The following is a 21,499-nucleotide window of genomic DNA, read 5'->3' on the forward strand; positions in this document are numbered from 1 at the left end:
TGGAAGGAGAAAGCATCTCAATGGAGGACTGCTGGATTGAAACCTCAGGGGGCTCTAAGAAGGATGCTGGTTATCTCTCAATTGAAATGTCTCCTTGCCTTAGGAAAATAAAGGGCTATGAATGGTCAACATAGATCAAAACTGAGAGATGTCAGGAACAGAGGTGAGATCAGAGGAGAGAACAAGAGCCAGATCCGGGACTCAGCTTATACCTTTACTGGCAAGAGACCCAAGAAGAAGGGTGGAAAATGTCCTGGTGCCTGAGCACACTCTGAGCTAAAGGGACTGGAGAGAGATGGGGCTGCCCTAAAGGAGAAGGTGTGCCAGGACAGCTGGGGTGGCTGACACAGGACAGCCTTCTTCTGGAAGGCTTGGGGAAGGCTTTAAAATAAAATCAGGAAGAAAAGCAAGACAGGAGCAGGTCAGACCCTCTACAGAGATAAGTTTCTGCTGGTGGATTTAGGGTTTCCCTGAGAGTCTGCTCTGAATGCTCCCTGTATCCTAGTCTGAGCACATGTGGATTGTGCAAGTCCTCTGGCCACTTTCCCACCAGGTGACCCTCCAGGTTCTTGAGTTTGTACTGGGTGCAGACTCTGGCTGTGAGCAGAGTCCCCTGTCCTCTGGCCGGGGATTTGCTGTGTCCCCTTGCCTAGACCAGTGCCTGTGCCCTGCACAGGGTCGTCATTCATAGCATCTTCCTTGTGGCCACCTGAAGAGCCCTGCTCCCCAAGGAGCTCATTTCCTTTCATTTCCAATTCCCACCAGTGACACTGGTCATCCCTTGTCATGTGAGAGACCTGTAGCCAGCATCATGGAGCTGATCAGCGATGGTCGTCTTTGCAGACAGCCCGACACCATTTTTAACTTCAACGTGCTGTCTGGGCATAGGGAGAACTATGGCAATAAGCGTCCAGCTGCGTGGTGCACCTCTTTTTAGGGGGGTGCTCTGCTGTCTTGGTAACCCCTCTGGCCTCTGAGCTTCTATTGCAATTGTGTGGTAAGTAGATCTCTATATTGTAAATAAGAGCATCAGATGTGTGTCACACCTCATTTGAAAAGCCTTTTTTTAAGTCTCTTTCTATGGAAGTATAGAAATCTAATATATATTAGATTTATATACATAAAATAAATATATGCAATATACTGTAAAGCAGGGACATTCTATTATTGATTATAAAAATTATAAACAAAATGCCTGCCAAAATAATGGTCTAATATGTCTTCATTCTCAGCATAATTTTTGCTTTTTGTTATTATATGTGAAGTTTCTCCAAACCAGTTAAGAATAAACATTACTAATATTGAGATTAATTGATATTTGTTGCTCAAGATCCAAATAAGTTCAGCAAAGCAGATGTGGATGGAAGGCTCCCCTGGGGTTGGGTAAATGCCTCAGTGATGGGGGGGGCATCAGGGAAGGGGAGAAAGCATCTTCTGTTGGATTCTGCAGTTCACAGATGTTTACTGAGTTTTGATCTGTGCACAGAAAGGTAAATGCACAGTGCCTTGCCCAAATTGCTCAGGGGAGACCCAGGTTTGTTACAGTGTGACAGAATTAGGGCTCTGCAGGACACCCCACTGGGGCCCCAGGTGGCCCGAGAAGAGTTGCTTTGCTGCCTGAAGTGGGGTCTCGGTGCAAAAGTGGAGCACACCTGAGAGGAGCGGCCTCCAGCCCCCATGGGCTGAGCAGTAAGAGTGGCCAGCACAGTCTTCATGGGGGGCTGGGGTCAAAGGTGGACATGGGAAAAATGAGAATGCCCAGGTGAAGGCACGCTTGGGGGCAGGACCCTTCAGGGGGCAGTAGAGTGAGCAGAGGCCTGGAGGTGAAGAAAGAAGTAGGAACAGCGGGTGGACTGGAATGGCAGATGTGAATTATGTTCATCTGAAAGAGTGAAAAAAGTGAGACTTGAGAAGTCATACATGGCATTATTTTTCTGGGGAAAATTTCTATTAAAACTCATAGGGAAATTTCCACTCAGAGTGAGAGACACATCTGCACTCTCCATCCATTCCTGTCAAAGGTGGACTCCTCGGAGACCTGCCCCTCCATGTTGTGAGAAGACGGGGCCACCTTTGCTTCATGCATTCCTGAGATTTCCTTCTGAGGAGGCTGGTCCAGAGGTCTGCTGGGCTCTGCTTCTGGAGAGATGTGGGAACAAGTGATGCCACTCAAGGTCACATGGAGGGGATGGGGTTAAAGCGGTGATGATGATGGTGGCGGTTCTGTTGCATGGAAGCAAGTGGCATTCCTAGGCTGATATTTAAAGAGAACATGACAACTGTTCTTGGATCCTACATTCACTACCCAGGGAAGTCACTTATTTAATCCAATGCACAGCTAGGCAGCCTGTGGTGACTTGCCCAGAACTACAGCCCATCATTTATCAGATATGTCCTGACAAAAGGCCAAGTGCCAGCTGCTGCTCAGAAGTAAAAAAGGAAGGAGGAAGGAGGTCATCACATCCTCATGGAGTGCATGCTATGGAGGGGGATGTGGTGAGCAGGAGCATGTCGAATGTGGCAGAGACCAAGGTCCGAGATGAACCAATGGGAGGACTAACATAGTAAATTAATGGCAAAGAACAAATGAGAAATCATACATATGATGCTGTTTTTTCTGTAAGGAAGAAAAACCACAAGTGCAAGGGCCTGGGATAGGTGGGCAGTTCCGCCCTCAGGTGTGCAAGGTGATGGCATGTACCTCTCCCTGCAGTCCAAGCAACTGGTGATAGATTAGAAACCCTGCTGTTAGGGATGGGCAAGGTCCCTGGATGCAGTTGCCACTTTGTTTCTATTTCTTACTGCTTTCCCTGCTGTTGCTTTGGCTTTTCAGAATATATGTCTGAGCATGTGCAGTAGCCAGGGCTCTGCCTGCAGCCTCGTGGGTTGTGTGCGGTGAGTGCCTGGGAAACGCCAGGCAGGAGGAGGGCTGTGTGTCTTTCCAGCCTTCTCAAGGCATCTATCTCGACATCACGGGGAAGGCAGATGCTGGTCTGTAACTGGCAGAGCCCAGCACCATGTTCGAGCATCCGGATCAGTCTTTTAATGTGCTCATTCACTTGTGCATTCTTGTCTCACTTACTCAGGCTTGGGTCACTGAGCATCTGCTATGTACTGAACACTGTGCTGGTCTAATGAGAATAAATACAAATCACAAAATCTTAAACATCCAGAGGAATAATGAAACATTTTATTTGTAACCATTAGTTTTTAATTTTAATCATGGAATCTCATAATTGGGAAAGGAATAACAGTTTGTTTAATCAGGACTCTGCTGAATTGTACCAAAATGGTCTCCAAGTATGAAAAAGCAAGTTTGTAATGATGGTGAAATTGCAGGCAATAGAATATGCTGTGTTTTTTAAAATTTATATAAAGACATACTACCATGCAGATTTTCAAAATCTTTAAGATGACTTCCCAACTCTTTCTATGTCCCTTCCTCCTTTTCAGGTTTTAAAACTTTATTTTATTTTATTTTTTTTGCCTTTTTAACTTTGCTTTCAGTGGAGTCTGGGAATTATGCTGGGGATACTAGGATGGAAGACACTATGGAAACCTAGAAAAAAAGATTTGTTGAACACTTCCCAGTGCCTGTTCTTTTGTCAGATAGTAATGATACCCTTATTTGCACTGGCCCAAACTCTCTAAACCAATTTTAGTTTGAGGGAGACTGTAGTACCTGCTGCTGTTACACAGAGAAAAGCCCTGATGCTATCTGGAAACAAGTATGGAACTGGAAACAAGTGAGTGTTGCTGGGTAATGCTTTGTTAATCTCTAAACCAGGTTAGTTCCTATATTTTATCTATATGTATTTTTCAGGGTTCTCTAGAGAAACCAAGCCAAGAGGAGAGATCTTTAAAAAGGAGGAGAAGAGAGGCTCGTGAGACATAGTAACTGGGAAACACAGATGAACAACCAGGAACAACCAGGATGAACAACCAGGAATGGAACAGCCCACCAATCATCTAATGATGCTTATTGACAGAGGGTGGAATGTGTTAGTTTGAAAGTGCTGTGTACCCCAGAAAAGCCATGTCCTTTAACCCTGATTCAACATGTAGGGCAGAAACTTTTGATTAGATTATATCCTCAAAGATGTGACATGCCCTGTTGTGGGTGTGGCCTTTAGATTAGATGGAGATGTGACTTTTCCTATTCAAGGTGGGTCTTAATTAGTTTACTAGAGTCCTTTAAAAGAGGAAATAATTTGCAGAAGCCTCAGATACATATGCTTGGAGAACAGTTGCTTCAGAGCTGACAGAGACACAGATGTTTGGAGATGCTTGGAGTGCCAACAGAGAGAGCAGATGCCTAAACATGAGCAGAGCCCAGCAGACACCACCATGCACCTTCCCATGAGATGCTGAGCAGGCCATAACCCAGAGCTGTGTCTTAGAGGAGCTAAGTGAAGGCCCACAGATGCTTAGAGAGGAAACCACTGGCATCAGAAACTGGAAACAATGGAACTGGGAACAAGGACCAGCAGACACCAGCCATGTGCCCTCCCAGACTGGCCTTTTTTGAGCCAAGATGTCTTTCTCTGCCTTAGTTTGTACATATTTATGGCTTTAGAATTGTAAACTTGTAATACAATAAATTCCCTTTTAAAGTACTGTATCTGTTATATTGCATTCTGGCAGCTTTAGCAAACTAATACATAGCCCAAAGTCTGTTTCTCCTGACCCAAAGTCTTCCTTTAGCTGTGTCTGAGCACATTCTTCCTTCCACACCTATCTCTGTCTGCTGTTCCCACATTAGGAGTGTCTGATCGTATACACCTGGGGTCAATTCCCTGGACTAAATGGTTCTTGGTGTGGAGACTCTTACCTGGGGAGAATCTGGGCCCAGCACCTTAACATGGGAGCTCAGTGCTTGTTCTTCGTCCCTATCTGCAATGTCTTTCTCTGTGCACCTAGAAGTCTCCTGCATTTTAACATGGCTCACAGGAGCTATGTCTAATCACTCCATGTATCCCTGCTTCTCCACCCAGCCTGGCACAGAGGGAGGTTCAATGAGTGTTAATTCGTATTGCTGGGCAGGGTGAGCTGCTCTGTTCAAGCTCCTGTTTTTGCTTTTGCTTTTCCCTCTAGCCTCATTCCACCCACAGCAATTGGTTCTAATGCAGAAAAGTTTTAACACTGGCTCATGGTCACCCTCTAAGCTTCTGAATTTCCAAGAGGAAAATAGTTCACGACAGAAGAGAGAGAGAGATAGCTTTGAGTAGTGGGAGGAAACAATCTCTGGACCTCAGTTTCATATTCTGTGAAACAGGTGTGAAAACATGCATGGGGAAGGGAGCTGGGGGTGTGCAGAAGAAAGGAACCAGTGTCTGGGACCATACCTATCAGAGGGAAGGAGTTTGACACATTTTGGTGGGTAGCTTGAGGACATTGTAAAGGTCGATTGTAATAAATTCAGAGATTTTGCAGATGAACTCAAAATAGTTCAGGAATGTATTATTTCATTTAATCTTGAAGGAGATGATCTTGTTGAAACTTTAAATTTTTATGCTTCCTGCCGTCAAGCTCTTCCATTTTGACTTCAGGAGCCCTGAAGTGAAGTTTTACAGAGTCAGTTCAGGGCATGGTTGGAGGATGCATGTAAAAAAATATCTTCCTGTTTGGGCACATAGGAAGCAACTGTCAAGCTGAGAGTTGAGCAGAGGCACAGCATGGCACAGTGGAGAACTATGTTACATCTAATTTAAGGTGTCTGTAAGCTTGAATTCTGTAAATGTCATAGAGAATCTTCTGCATTTCTTCAAGCTGCAAGGACTTCTTGAAATTCTGTCAGCACAAGGTTAGACTGCAAAGCCCCCTGCATCATCCTGCTTGCCCTGAGGAAGTCAAGTGTTAGCCAAGACCTGTACAGGTAACCTGTGCCAAAGTCTTCACTCCCCACTTTAGAGAGGCACTTCGTTCTATCCCAGATGCTCTCTTCTCTTTCTGTACCAATATGAAACTGTGAATTTACTTTCATTCCTTATTATCCCATCTTCAACTTGAAAACATTTTTCTTTTAAACACTGTTTAGTCTCTGCCTGGCTGTGTGTAAACGCTGGTGTCTAAAGGTATTCATTGGATGTGACCCTGAGCTTCCAGAGCTTCTACTTTGGCAGAGATGGATATGCACATAGCCAGTCCAGGAGCAATCTAGGAGGCAGGAGAGCAGGGGGGCCTGTGCAGGAGAATGCCATCCCTGTGCCTCAGGGGCAGGACCCAGACATCATGAGAGGCCATGTGACATGGGTTGTGCTGTGTGGCTGGACCTCACAGCCTCATTGGTGGCCAGCCCCAGAGGGCAGTGGGCTAGGGGACTCGCTGGAGGACAGGGTGAGTGTCTGCATTGTAACCGCTCTGCAAAGACACACCTATTGCAAGTTTCAATTTCCTGACTTCTGAGATATCAGATTAGTGGGAAGGCATCTCCCCCGCAACACACATTCAAACCCCCACCCCCCAGTGGTGACCTGGCTTTGATTTTTCTTAATAATATAAAAGACCAAAATTTAGGGACATCACATGACAAAGATGAGTCAAAGAGTTTTACACACTTCTTATGACAGGCCCATTGGGGTGATCAAATAGTGGTCATTCATTCACAGCACTTCTCTATGTATACACTGCCTGCGCTGACCTAGGCAGTGGAGATAAAAAGGAGAGTGCGGTCCCTGCCTGGTGCAGTCAATCAGATAAGCCCCCTCTACATTCCATCACTGATCTGAAGACGAGCATCTCAGCCCACTGGAATTGGTCTGGGGCCTGACCTTGCTCCCTGGGTGCCTGTAGATTGTTACAGAGGAACTGTCCTCAGCCAGTTGGCCTAACAGCTGCACACCCAATCAGTCTCCACTGTCCTTCCAGCACTGACAGCAGCTTCCCTGAATCTTCACTACTCTTCTGTATTATCTTACAGTTCTGTACCTCAGACATCCAACAAAGGTTTCCCTGTGCTAAAATCAAAGGATCACCAGGGCCGAGTCACTCTGGAGGTTCTAGGGGATAATCTATTTTCTTGCCATTTCTAGCTTGCAGAGGTCACTTGCCATCCTTTCTCATCCTCAAGGCCAGCAGTGGCATCTTAAGTTCTTCTCAACTGAATCACCCTGACCTCCTCTGCTTCCCTCTCCCGCTCTCAAGCCCTTGTGATTGCACTGGGCCCACCAGGATTATCCAGGCTATTTTTCTATTTCAGAGGTGGGCAATGAGCAACCTGAATGCCACACAAAAATTTAATTCTTCTTTGCCATAGAAGGTAACATAGTTATAAGTTCTGGGGATTACACTGTGGATGTCTTTGAGAAGCCATCACTACTTTATCCCAGGTGGAAATGGCGGCTTCATGGTGGGCTCCATGATCAACTTCCTTTTTGCCTTACTTGGAATTAAAATGACATATTTCCCCCAAAGCTTCTATATAAATATGTGCTTAAACAAGTGAACTAACTAAACTATTCATGCATTAATCGTTTTTCTCAGTTGGTAGATATTATATGGGGAAATATGTGTGCCACTTGTTCAACTTTGCCTAAGAATAGTGGTCTTACTCTATTAATATCCTCTCTTCCCATTACAGGGAGAAAATAGTCACATGGCAGGGGCAGACCCAGGGCCTTTGGACACTATCAAATAGTTGGTTACTTTCTCAGGTAGCTTATGATTCCAGAATAGTACCTTCCTGCTCCTAATCCTCAGGAAAACTGGAAATAGGTAATAATGATTGAAGTTTTATTAAATATAAAGTTCTAATTAGACAGATTCATGCATTCCCTGGGGTGAACAGGCTGATAATTCACATTCTCCTCTGTGGCAGTTTAGGGAAGCATAGTCTAGTTTAGTCTTCTATCTCAAAAAAGTGAACACAAGTTTATTATTCCTGCATTCATTCAATAGTTATCAAGTATATGCCCCAAGATAAACAATATGTTGGGCATGTGGGGTCTAGAGGAAAAAGACACACACAATTCTTATTCTCAAGAACTTACAATCTAGTATGGAAGAAATGGAATTGAAGTGATTATAAACCTCAGAAGAGAATTTCAGCTACGTGAGGAGCCTGATGGGGTAGAAAGAGTGGCAGGACATAATGGACTTAGTTCTGGTCCTCATTGCACCATTAACCTGACAGTAAACCTTAGGCTGGCACTCTTATCACCTCCTCTGTTTCTGAGGGTTAAACCAGGTGACTCTGAAGTTTCTTTCTAGATCTCAACATGGCAGGTGATTCTCATGGTTGCAGGAAAGGAGGCTTCCTGATGTGACTGTGTGTCTGTGGTGACCGCAGCTCTTTGTAGGACAGATACCTTTCAGTCAATGCCAGCAAGCCCTGGGTCAGTATTCACTACTGCAAAAGATGAAATCAGTGTCTGTGAAAAGTATGTGATTCATTTTTTAATTTTGTGTCTCTTGTAATCACATCACAACTCATTCTGAATTTTATGGCTAAAGCAAAAAGAAAAAAAAGGAAGGAGGATATATGTTCCCTCACCCTCATTCTCCATTCTTAATCTGGAAATGGATCTTGCCATGCAGAGGTCCAAAAGTAAGTCACCAGAGAAATGGATGTCAGAGATAATAGTCTTAAGACAAAATAAGGAGCTCTTAAGAGAGTCACTGGAAATATATTTAGTCTAGAAAAAGTATGATTCAATGAAAATGTATGAGAAGGACAAATCAGAACATAATTATCCAACAATATTCAAAAAAGAAGCATTGAGACCATGTGACAGATATTAAGCTGGGAAGTGGAATTAGGGAAATGAGGGAGGCATGTCTCTGCCCTTGGAGAGCTTACAATCTGGTTAGAGAAGTAGGCATGCATATTAAAAGGCAGGCATATAAGAACAGTGTACAATAATAAGGCAGCAGGAAAAAGTGCTATATGAATCAAAGACACCAGTGATTGTCTTGCTGAAGGGATAAGGGGAGATTTTGCAATTGTTTCATCTGGGATTTGAAGAACAGGGGGGTCTTCCTCTGGGCTGGAAGGAGAAGAGAAATCTGGACCCAGAATACATGAAAAGCAGAGAAGCATGAGAAACTGAGGCACAATTGGGTTTGGAGAAGGTAAGTTATGCATGGTCAGGTATAGGGTTGGGTGGAGTGTGGTACAGTGTGAGGCATGTGGGGTACAGGGAAACATGAGGCATGATTATCATCCTAAAGAAGCTTGCAACCTAGCTGGTGAGACAGAAGTTGAGAGACCAACTCAAGTAATTTCTGAAACAGAGAGGAAAAGTGAGGGGTTTTGGAGGCCAAAGAGCTGACATAATCAAAGATAACTGTTTTCATTGCTTTAATCAAAATATACTGTGTGTGGTGCCATGAATATGATAGGCCTATTCCAGCACACAGCAATATAGGAACCAATGGCAGAGGCAAAGTCTCTATGTCAATGGAGAGATAAAGATACTAAAAATGATAAAATGAATGTTGGAAAATAAAGGAAAAATAGGCATAAATGCATGCATTCTTCATGAATGCCATGGAAAAAATTTAAAAAGAGTTAAACTTAAGAATTTTAAGTTTCCAAATGATCCTTAGAAAACCAATATGGCTGGGGTATATAAGTGGAGGTGAGTGGTTTGGGAATATAAGTGGAGGTGAGTGGTTTGGGATAAGGTCTAAGAGGTGTAATGACACATCTGACAGTTGGGGCTGTGCCGTTGTGACTGCCATGGAAGGGCCCTGATGGATTTCGAGCAAGGAGATTGTAAAAAGTGGGTATACATTTGTTACAGGCACTCTGACTGCTGCACGGATATCAGAATGTCATCAAGGAAAAGCATAAGCAGGGAGCTCAGTTAATAGGCTATCATGGTTGTCAAGAAAAGAGAATGATGGTCTGGACTAGTGGGTAGAAGTGATGACAAAGAAATCAATCAATGGAGGATGGGTTTTGGGCAATGAATGAGGTGTGATGGCTTGTTGATGAAAATACTAGGAAGAACAAGAGCAAAATAGAAGAATCAAAAACAACCCTTAGAGCAGCTGCCTTGAGTAGTAGGAGGGATGGCCTACTATGCCAAGATTGGGAAGACTGTAAGAGGAGCAAGAGTTCAGGAAGAAAGAAAAGGTTTTGTTTTTGCCATATTTTACCTGAAGTGTCCATTGGATATCTATGAAGACCAATTCTGGACAGGGATTAGGGCTATAGACATAAAACTTGGAGTCTGTACCAGCTAGATGTTGTTGTTGGCTGCTATTAACAGAGATGAAAATAACAATGAATTAAACAAAACATAAATTTATTGTTTTCCCTTATTAACAATACCCCGAAGAAAGAAGTCTTGAGCCAGTTTAGCCATCAGTGTTATTGGGAACCTAAGTTTCTTGTGTCTTTCGTTTCTACAAATCTTTTTAAGAAGTTTCAACCATTAAGTTGGTTTCATAGTCAAAGATGGTTTATGAAGCTTCAACAATCTTGTCTGAGGAAGAAGGATGTAATGGGATAAAGGAAGTTTTCTTGGAAGCTCAACTCAATAAATTTCTGGTCCTAAAAGCCATGTCTGTCTGCAAGGAAGGCTCATGAGCACAGCTTGCATTTTTCGTATATATCCACTCTAAATATGTTTAGTATTCTGTTGTAAACAAGAGGGCCAATTGACTACTGAGTAGATAGCCATCAGTTTCCTCCACACAGAGGAGGAAAATACATTGGTAAATAGAGGCCATTTAAGGCTAAGGGAGAATGAGAACATTTCAAGGGAGTCTATAGGCAGAGAGGGTTGGAGGGTCTAGGTTGAAAGCTGGACACCCCCCACCACTTAGATGTTTGGAGAGGAGGCAACATTGACAATGGAGAATGAGAAGGATCTGCCAAAAAGGTAAGGAGAAAAATTAAGAGAGTTTGTCACTGAAGCCAAGAAAAATGTTACCAATGGGAGGAGAGGGCCAATCATTTCAAATGTTGCTTGATGATGAAATAATATAACAGTATAGAAATGGTCATCACTGGGCATTGTTGACCTTACCAAATAGAGCCTCAGTGGTGTGGTGGGTATGGAGACTCTGGGGACCTTGATCAATTTACTTAACCTCTGTCTGTTTTCTCCACTGTAAAATTAGGGTACTAGAGATAATAATATGAGCATTATTAAAATTTAGTGTTTTACTACATGCAAAATGATTTTAAAAGTTCCTTGAAGAAACTTTACTAGAAAAGCCTTATTTAGAGCTCAGGAGGGGATATGGAACAAAGAGATAGAGACAATAAACTATCAACAAGTCTTTAGAAAAATTCAGGAAAGAGATGCAGAAAAACCAGACTGGCAACAGGACTGCAGTCAAGGGAATATTTTGTAATGTTGGATACTTGATGAAAAAGCTTTGTATATATTGAAGTGGATACAACTGAGAAAAATGCATTCACTGGCACAGGAGAGAGAAGCCATAACTTCTGGGGCAAAGTTGTTGAGACTGAAGATCTGATAGGATTCAGAGTAGAGCTGGGAAAGCTGGTCAATTGGCCTTTGTTAAAAACCGGAAAACTTAATTTGTCTTGAAGGAGGGAAGGAAGAGAATATGGATGCAAATATAAATAGACTGTACATTTGACATGGAAAGGTAAATCTGAGAGCTTTATTCACTCAAAGAAGAATGATGCAGTATCATCATCCTTGGGGTGGGGAACAAAAAGGGGAAAATATGATGTGCATTATGCAATTGTTTGGGTGAAATAAATGTTATAGAAAAGAAGATACAGTTGTATAACAGAATATTTGAATGTCCATTTATGATATGAGCCACGAATCCAAAGTGAAACAGGTCTGTATATTTAGGTGTATTCTTCCTCCTCTCGATAAATAGTACTGGTGGCCTGAGTGCTGGCTAGTGCAGTTAGGTGTGGGTGCCTCACAGAGTTACCAGCTTTGACAGGAACACAGTACAAGAGGCAGCTGAACCTGACCTGGAAGGGTGAGCAGGAGTCAGTGCGAAGAGGGCCATTCCTGAGGACGGTTGTTACTGAGAAATGGGGTTGAAGAAGAGCAAGTAGAGCCAGCAGATTGGCAGATGGAAGGGCTCAATCATGAAGGGAAAGGGGTTTGAGACTAAAATTTCAGGATAGGGTCCAGCTGTGAGGCTTGGAGAGGCTGTTGAGTTCAAGCTTTTCCCTAAAGTCTATGGAGGAGTTGGGAAAGATTTTGAGCAGAAGAATAAGATTGAAGTGAGGAGGTAGAGGATGGGGTGAGTCCCCAGGAGGAAACCATGCAGTTTAATGAAGTCCTGATGGAGGTGGCTGCAGTCTAAAGCTGGGTCTCTAGTGTCTGGGGGAATAAGTGCTCTAGGAAAGGAAGCTGTGGTTTATGTTCATGAGCCATAGTGATGGCAGTGAGGGTGGGGATGGGGGAGAAGGCAGGGGCAATGCCAGCGTGAGGTGGGTTGGCTGTTTGAATGTGTGCTGCCATCACAAGAGAGAAATATATATTCCCTAAAATTCCAAGTTGAGATAACTGGGAAAAGGTTCTGTTATGAATATAGACAAGGGACTCAGGAAATAAGTTCAGTAGAGAAAATCCTGAGGCTAACTTCAGAAACATTGTATATAAGATATAAAACAAGTATGACATGAGATGAATAAATGTTCAGGTCTGAAATTAAGTTGATAAAATGGGACTGGAGACAAGAGCAGTGAAGGTTTGGGAAGGCCTTTGACAATCATTTACAGAGAATACTGTTTTATCCATCCATATCTAATAATTCATTAAATACATGTTTGCTAAATGCCTGCTACATACCAGACCTCATACCAGGTCATGGAAATGTGAGCTGAGTAGGACCATATTCCTGACCCACCATCTCGACTTTGAGAAACAAACACATGATCCCTATGAACAAGGTGCTGAATGCATCGACAGGGGACACCAGGAGAGAAGATAATATATTCAAGGAAGGGCAGGGAAAGTGGCTTTAGCTACACATTTATTATGCATCCAACCACCTAGCGTATGTAATCCCATGCAACATTTGTAAAGCTAGCACTCACTCTATTTTTCCAAGTGCAGAAATTGAGACCCCAGGTAGAGGAACCTCATCCCAAGCCACACAGCCTGCATGTGGTAGATCTGAATCCAGGTATGCCTCCCCTGGGGCCAGCATTCTTTCCGCTGCTCCATTTAAATTGCAGAGCAGGCTCTCAGCCTTGAACTTTTTGCATTTGGGGCTCGAGAGTTCCTTGCTGTGCATTAGGAGATGCTGGGTGTCCACTGGGTGCCAGTGGCATCCCAAATAGAAATGTCTCCAGACATTGTCAAATGTCACCTGAAGGATGAGATTGCTTCTGGTTTTCAATCACTGCTCTAGAGTGAGTTGCCCTCCTCTGTACACACACACACACACACACACACATTTTCCTGCAGAACAAGATATTTCAATCTGATAGTTCTTCAAGCATTCATTACATCCCTCTAAATCTTCATCTCTTATTAAATTGATTCTGTAAAGCACCAGTAGGGACCATCTGTCTGTCAAGACAGAAACCTGGAAGTCATCCTAGACTTCTGCTCTTTTTCCCTCCACAACATGTCAGTCTTTTGTACCTGAAACATGTCACGATTGGTTCTCCTCTCTCAGGTCCCAGCACCCCTGCCCTAACCCAGGCCTTCTTTGTGTCTTCTCTGGCTGCTGGTCACAGTGCAATCCCCAGGAGAGCCTCTGCCCACACCCTCTTCCCTTGCATGTGTCCTCCACAGGACCACCATACAGGGTTTCCTAAAGTGCAAATACAATGCTGGATTCTGGACTCTTAACCTACCGTCTTCAGGATAAACTCCAAACCAAGGAGCTCTTTCCAACCCCATCTGGGTAGCATTTCCAGGTGTACAGTTACAATTTCCAAGTCTGTGCCTCAAGGGACTCCTTCCATTGAATCTATAACCAAACTTGCCTTTTCAGACTATAGAGCTTTGTTCAGGATGATCCTTCTGCATTTACTGCCATTTTGTTCCAACTTCGCATGTCAAAATTCGAATAAATGCAAACATGAACACTGAGGTAAACCATGGACTAAGGTTAATAGTACATTTGTAAAAGTATACTTTCATTATTTGTAACAAATATACCACACCAATGCCAGGTGTTACAATAGGGTGGAATTATTCTATAAACTCACAAATTCTCATAGTCTGAGAAATCTTCAAGGATGATCTTAAATATTGCCTCTTTGAAACTTTCCTCAATATTATTGGCTTTCCTGAATAGTCAGTCTGTTTCCATTTTGTTTGTACATCTTCCTAGGATTTTATTTATTTCAAATTAGATGCTCAATAGATATCACATTGAGTTGAATTGAAGGGTTTGATAATCATGATTTAAATGCCTCTTATGTCATAGATTTCCAGTAATTGCTTAATGATGACATTCATGTGTCAAAATAAAACTGATGCATGAATAATAATGTTTAATTGATAGAAGCAAATGCAGCAATTGCATTGGAAGGATAGTAATATCCCTGGGGCAGCCTCTGAACCTCACTTCCACACTGAATGGCTACATCTCTGTCATCTTGTTGAATCTCTAATATGTACAATAGTGACTATAATTCCCACTTGGAAGAGTAAACTCAGATGATGTACAAATAAACATATATAACATCCATATTTCCATATATGTATATGGATATCTACACATACAATATCCATCTGTACATCTGTCAATGAGGTATTGATCTGTATGAACTGTCTATCCACAAGTGTCTACTTGTATCTATCTTATTCATCATCAATAGAAGAGTGGCTAAACAAACTGTGGTATATACATACGATGGAATATTATGCAGCTTTAAGACAGGATAAACTTATGAAGCATGTAATAACATGGATGGACCTAGAGAACATTATGCTGAGTGAGTCTAGCCAAAAACTAAAGGACAAATACTGTATGGTCCCACTGATGTGAACAGGCATTCGAGAATAAATTTGGAATATGTCCTTGATAACAGAGTCCAGCAGGAGGTAGAAACAGGGTAAGATAATGGCCAATTGGAGTTGAAGGGATACAGACGGTGTAACAGGACTAGATACAAAAACTCAAAAATGGACAGCACAATAATACCTAATTGTAAAGTAATCATGTTAAAACACTGAATGAAGCTGCATCTGAGCTATAGGTTTTTGTTTTGTTTTGTTTTGATTTTACTATTATTACTTTTATTTTTTTCTCTATATTAACATTCTATATCTTTTTCGGTTATGATGCTAGTTCTTCTAAACCAATGCAAATGTACTAAGAAATGATGATCATGCATCTATGTGATGATGTTAAGAATTAATGATTGCATATGTAGAATGGTATGATTTCTAAATGTTGGGTTAATTTCTTTTTTTCCGTCAATTAAAAAAAAAAAAAAGAGAGAAGGGATAATTGGAGCTGAAGGGATACAGACTGTACAACGGGACTGGATATAAAAACTCAGAAATGGACAGCACAATACTACCCAATTGTAATGCAATTATGTTAAAACACTCAATGAAGCTGCATGTGAGGTATAGGTTTTTTGTTTTTGTTTTTTTTGTTTTTTTGTTTTTTTGTTTTTTCTTTTCTTTCTATTATTGTTTTAATTCTTATTCTGTTGTCTTTTTATTTCTTTTTCTAAATCGATGCAAATGTACTAAGAAATGATGAATATGCAACTATGTGATGTTATTAAGAATTACTGATTGTACATGTAGATTGGAATGATTTCTAATTGTTTTGTTAATTCTTTTTTTAATTAATAAAAAAAAAGAAAAAAAAAAAAAGAGTCACCTCCAGAGGACATCTTTTGTTGCTCAGATGTGGCCTCTCAAGCCTACTCTGCAAGTGAAATCTTTGCCCCCCCCCCCCCATTTTGGTCATGACATCCAGGGATGAAAGTGTCCCTGGCAATATAGGATATGTACCCCATGGATGAGTCTGGCTCTGACACCATGGGATCAACAATGCCATCCTAACCAAAAGGGGTAAAAGAAGTATAGTAAATAATATAATCTCCTTTAAATGTCAAAATCTAGATGGTTTCAGTAGTGTTCACTCATAAATAAACACATATTTATGAAGAAAGTTGATATGAAAATTTCAATGTCATTTTCACTCAAAGAGTATGGGCATTTTAATGCTTTGGCTACAAATTGTTTTCCAGGGCATACTAATAATCTTCACAGTTGTATATGACTGAATTCATTGCACTGTCCCCACACAGGTAAGGAAAATCCATTTTTAAACATCCAGACATGCCCACTATATTTCAGTTGCGGGTCAAAAATAGTTGAGTACCTTGGTCCATCTAGGAATAGATCTTGGAGGGATTCCCCACTTCAAATCTCCTTATTTCTGTGTGAATTCACCTGTAATGTCATTCTTAGAATCTCTATATCTGGAAGTATTTTTCAAGGATGTCATCTGTATGCTTTATGTGATTTAGATTTTGGTTTTCATGTATTTTATTCAACCTTCAGCTTTTAATGTTTTTTTGTTCTGGCCTGACTTTTTTCTAGTCTGCAGTCTGGAACTGTCAGCTTCAATTGAGCTTTTCCCTAGAGGTTGGCTAGTTCACGTTTTGCCCTCTCTACCTTCCCTCATTCTTCTCTGTATCCAGAGAAGCTAATTTCTACACATTAACTTAAAAAATTTCCTGCCTTCTGATATTCAGTTGGATGGAGACAAGGTGAGGCAGTGACAGAAAATCAGAGAAAGGAAGAAAAGTGAGGCTGCAGGACTTGTTTTTCAGACTCCATCATTGCCAGATCCATGTAGGTTGGAAACCCTTATCAGATTGCACTCTCCTTACAATTGTATTTTATGAGTTTCATCTACCACTCCCTCCCCTTGAGCTTCAGAGCTAGCTGCAAGTCTATATGTACAATATTATACTTTGTTGTTTTTCATGAACAAGTTCATATGTTGTAATTTTTCAATTTATTAATCTCTCAATTAGTTTGCTGGCATATGCTATAATTTTCTATCAACTCTGACTTCTAGAGAGGGAATTTAAACAGTGATAGATGATATCATTCAATGGATATACCAAGTGGATGGCTAATATTTTTAGGACTTTGATAATATGGTAAAACTGATTTTACCGTTCAGAATTAACTTTCTGTCTTTGCTATTATCTGGTTAAGTCATAGTTATCATTTCATTCTTCTTTGTATATTTCCATGTTTATTTTTCATGGAAACATTTTTTTGAGGATTCAAGAAAACTGGATCTTTGGGTTTATGTTCCTCTAATTAGGTCTGAACAGCTGAGGTTTAACTTAACCCAATGGGGTAGATCCATTGAGGAATTCAACTTCTACTTTTGGGCAAACTCTACACAGAATTTAAGTTTTCCATTTTTGTTTGGTTTTAAGATAAGCTAATTATAGTCAATCCATAATATCTTTTCATAGAAAGTTCTGTGCTAAAGTTCACTGTATAACTTGTCTCTTGAATACACAATTTCTGAACTCTCATAGCTCAAAAAGAAATGTGAGAATCTTAGAGTCCTGATGCTGTCAACTCCCTTGCCCTTGGCATATGTCATAAGCTCACAGAGACGCTGCATATGGCAGATCTTGAAGAATATTTGAGATAACAAAGGGGAAAATATTCCTGACCTTGGATTTGGCAGGATTTTTTTCTATGACAATCAAAGCACAAAAAACAAAAGAAAAAATAAATTAAATAGTTTTCATCAAAATTTAAAACTTTTGTACAGTAAAAGATATTATCTAGAAAGTGGAAATATTACTTACACCCCAGAAGAAAATAATTGTCAATCATATGTCTGAAAAGGGTTTAAATCCAGATTACATAAATAATAACTACAAATGAGCAAAAGAAAAATAATCCAATTTAAATATTGGAAAGGGGCTCAAATTTCTCCAAAGAAGATAAAGAAGTGGTTAACAAGAACATAAAAAGATATTTAATGTCATTGGTTCTCAGAGAGAAATGAGATCAAAACCACAGTGAGGTGCTGCTTCACACCTATTAGGATGAATAATTTTAAAAAATGTTTGGAAAGGCTGCAGAGAAATATATAAATCATTCTCACTGTTGTGGGGATGTAAATCATGCAGGCACTATGGAGAATAGTTTGGCAGTTTCTCTTGACGTTTAACATATAAATAACCATATGACTCAGCATTCCCACTTCTAGGTGCTTATCTGTGTTTGTACCCAAGTTTGAATTTTGTAATCAAGTTTGGACATGTTTTTGGCTTTGGTTTGCTTTCTGGTGTGGGTAGATGCATTGTAAATAAGATCTCCTCAAGATGTTACTTCAGATAATGTGTGGCCTCATCATACAAAGTTAGGCTTTAATCCAGATTACTGGAGTCCTTCATATGTAGAGTGAAAGTAAGATGGATGGAGAAGCTGGGAGTGTGCATTATGTTCATTTCCATATAACAGAAAACCAACAACCAAGTATCACTGGAAGCTAGTTCCAGGAATATACATTACTCAGAGAGAAAGCCTTGTCCTGCTGATGCTTCAGACTTTGGACTTCTAGCCTCAAATCCATTAGCCAATAAATTCTCAATGTTTAATCCAACCCATTGTATGTTATCTGTTTTATCACCTAGGAAATTAAAACTATATACAAAAGACATAAAAACAGGAGTTTGAACAGAACTTTGCATATTAGTGTTCATAGCAGCATTATTCATAGCAGTCAACAAGTTTAAGAAACTCAAGTATCCACCAGCAGATGAATAGATAAACAAAATTTGATATATATATGAATATTATTCATTCTTAAATAGGAATGAAATTCTAATACATGCTCTAATACTTATGAAACTCAAAGACATCATGTTGAATAAAATAAGACAGACAAAAGAAAAAATATTGTATGATTTTAGTTATATGAAATATTTACAATAAGAACATTCATAGAGATGGAAAGTAGATCACATGCTACCAGGAGCCAGGAATTGTAAGGATTGGGGAAGTACTGCATAATGGGAACAGAGTTACTGTTGGGATCATGGAAAAGTTTAAGTAATAGATGATAGTGACAGAAGCACAACATATTGAATGTAATTGATATCACTAAATTGTATGCCCAGAATGGATAATAGGAAATTTTGAGATGTATACATATTAATAAAAGTAAAAAATAAGAACTTGAGAAATAATTAAGGTAAAAAAATGAAAACAAGAAAAACAAACATATTTCTTAACAACATAGTAACTTTTTAAAACATTTTATTGTAATATATAACATACAAACAAGGAAAAGAAAAAAAAAGCAATGACTTTCAAAATACACTTCAAATAGTTACAGAACAGATTTCAGAGTTTGTTATGGGTTACCATTGCACTATTTCAGATTTTTCCTTTTAGCTAGTCTGAAACACTGGAAGCTAGAAGGAATACAAATATAGTGATTTACCATTCATGCACATTTTTAAAATCTCATTTTCTCTTTTATAACTCATCCTTCTCCTTTGATCCTTCTCCCAATCAAGTGATCGTTAGTTAATGCTCATTCTGACTTTTTCAAATTGAGAAGGAGTGTCAATACTTAACAGGAAAATGCAATAAATTGATAGTTTTGTAGAGGTTTGTTTCTCTGCATTTCAGAATTTATCTGGCTGGCCTATGAACCTTCTAGAAATTATAGCTTCCAGAAAGCAAATATAGTATATGAAAATGTATCGAGTCTCAGTTCAAGCCCCATGTGTCCTCAAGAGGTAGCAGTAATAACTTTTATTGGGGGTTAACAAACCATAGCAATTAGTACTAACTGACATTTGCATTAGAGTATCTTCCAGAATAGCCTCTTGAATGTATTTGATCTCTCTTAGCCACTGATGCCATATTTCATTACACTTTTCCCCTTTTGGACAGGAAGGTTTTGTTTATCAAATAGTGTCAGAACCAGACCCTTGAGTCACACCCCATGTTCTGAGGGAGATTTTACCCCTGAATGTCAGGACCCACCTTGGAAGGAGGGTGTGCTGATTTGAAAGTATTATGTACCCTAGAAAAGTCATGTTTTAATCCTGATTCAATCTTGTAGGTGCAACTTTTCTTTTAGTCCCTATTCAGCACTGTATGCTGGGAACTTGATTAGATTATCTCCACAGAGATGTGACTCACCAAATTTTTTATGTTAACCTTGGATTAGAGGGAGATTTGACTCCACCCATTCCAAGTGGGTCATGATTTACTTACTGAAATCCTTTTAAAGTGGAAGCATATTGTAGAGAATGATGTGAGCCAGGAGAGAGCCATGAGGAATAATGAGAGCCCACACTGCCAGAGATCTTTGGAGATGAAGGAAAATGCCCCTGGGGGAGCTTCATGAAACAAGAAGCCTAGAGAGAAACCTAGCAGACATTGCCATGTTCACCACATGCCTTTCCAGTTGAGAGAGAAACCCTCAACTTCATCAGCCTTTCTTGAATGAAGGTAACCTCTTGTTGGCACCTTAATTTTGATAGTTCTATAGCTTTGCTTTAATTTGGACATTTTAGCAGCTTTAGAACTATAAACTAGCAACTTGATAAATTCCCTTTTTAAAAGCCATTCCATTTCTGGTACATTGCATTCTGGCAACTAGCAAACTAGAAACAGAGGGGAATGATTTTTCTTGCAGTGTGGGGCTTAGAGTGAGAGGCCACATTTAAGCAACAAAAGAGGTTTCCTGGAAGCATCCCTGAGGCCTTGTTACAGGGAGTCTTAGCTTCTACTGCAGAAATAAGTTTCATATGTGCAAGCCTCAAAATCAAGAACTTGGTCTATTTTCTTGGGAGTCCCCAGTAGTTGACAGGGTCTCCCAAATGGGAAAGCATAGCAGTTCCATTTTTTTACCCTTGGACTCTAAAAATATTTTTTAATTTTAAGCCCACCATACCAAAATGCATCCTGGTATTACATTAAGCTGTAAAAAATTACAAGTCTTCATTACCATTCTGGAGCTCTCTGAGCAGGTTGATTTAGATTGTGTGTTACAGAATATTTAGCTTCTAGACATAACAGAACTCTCTGCCTTCAGTCTCATCTAATAGGTGAAGGTTTAGAGTACATACACTATCATCTTTTACCCTGTATTCTGATATACCTTAGTCCCAGCCAGATTGACTTTCAAACCTGGCCACCTTTTCAGCTTCTTGTACAGTCATTTTATGTAGTTATGCTAACTTTCAGGGTTGCAACACTCCATTTCTGGGTCTTAGGTGTCACAGAGTTACTCAAATTAACAGGAAAATGCCACCTGATAAACACAGAGTTCAATTTCTCAGAATCTAGAAATACATATACAAATTCAGACTAGATGTGTTTGCTTTATGAGATTATATTCGAGGCTCCAATTTTCTAATAAGTAGTTTCTGAAAGAAACCTTAGCATATTTGTTCTTCTATTTCTGGCTTAGTTTGCACAATACCTTGTTCCCAAATTTATTTGGTTCTTTGCATGCCTCTTGACTTCCTTCCTTCTTGTATTTCATCCCATAAATATATCAGAGTTTGCATTCTGCTTCTCAGTCATTATACCCTTTGGCTCCCTCTATCTATTAGGCCCCT

Source organism: Tamandua tetradactyla, chromosome 18 (genome assembly GCF_023851605.1).
Source record: "Tamandua tetradactyla isolate mTamTet1 chromosome 18, mTamTet1.pri, whole genome shotgun sequence".
Lineage (NCBI taxonomy): Eukaryota > Metazoa > Chordata > Mammalia > Pilosa > Myrmecophagidae > Tamandua > Tamandua tetradactyla.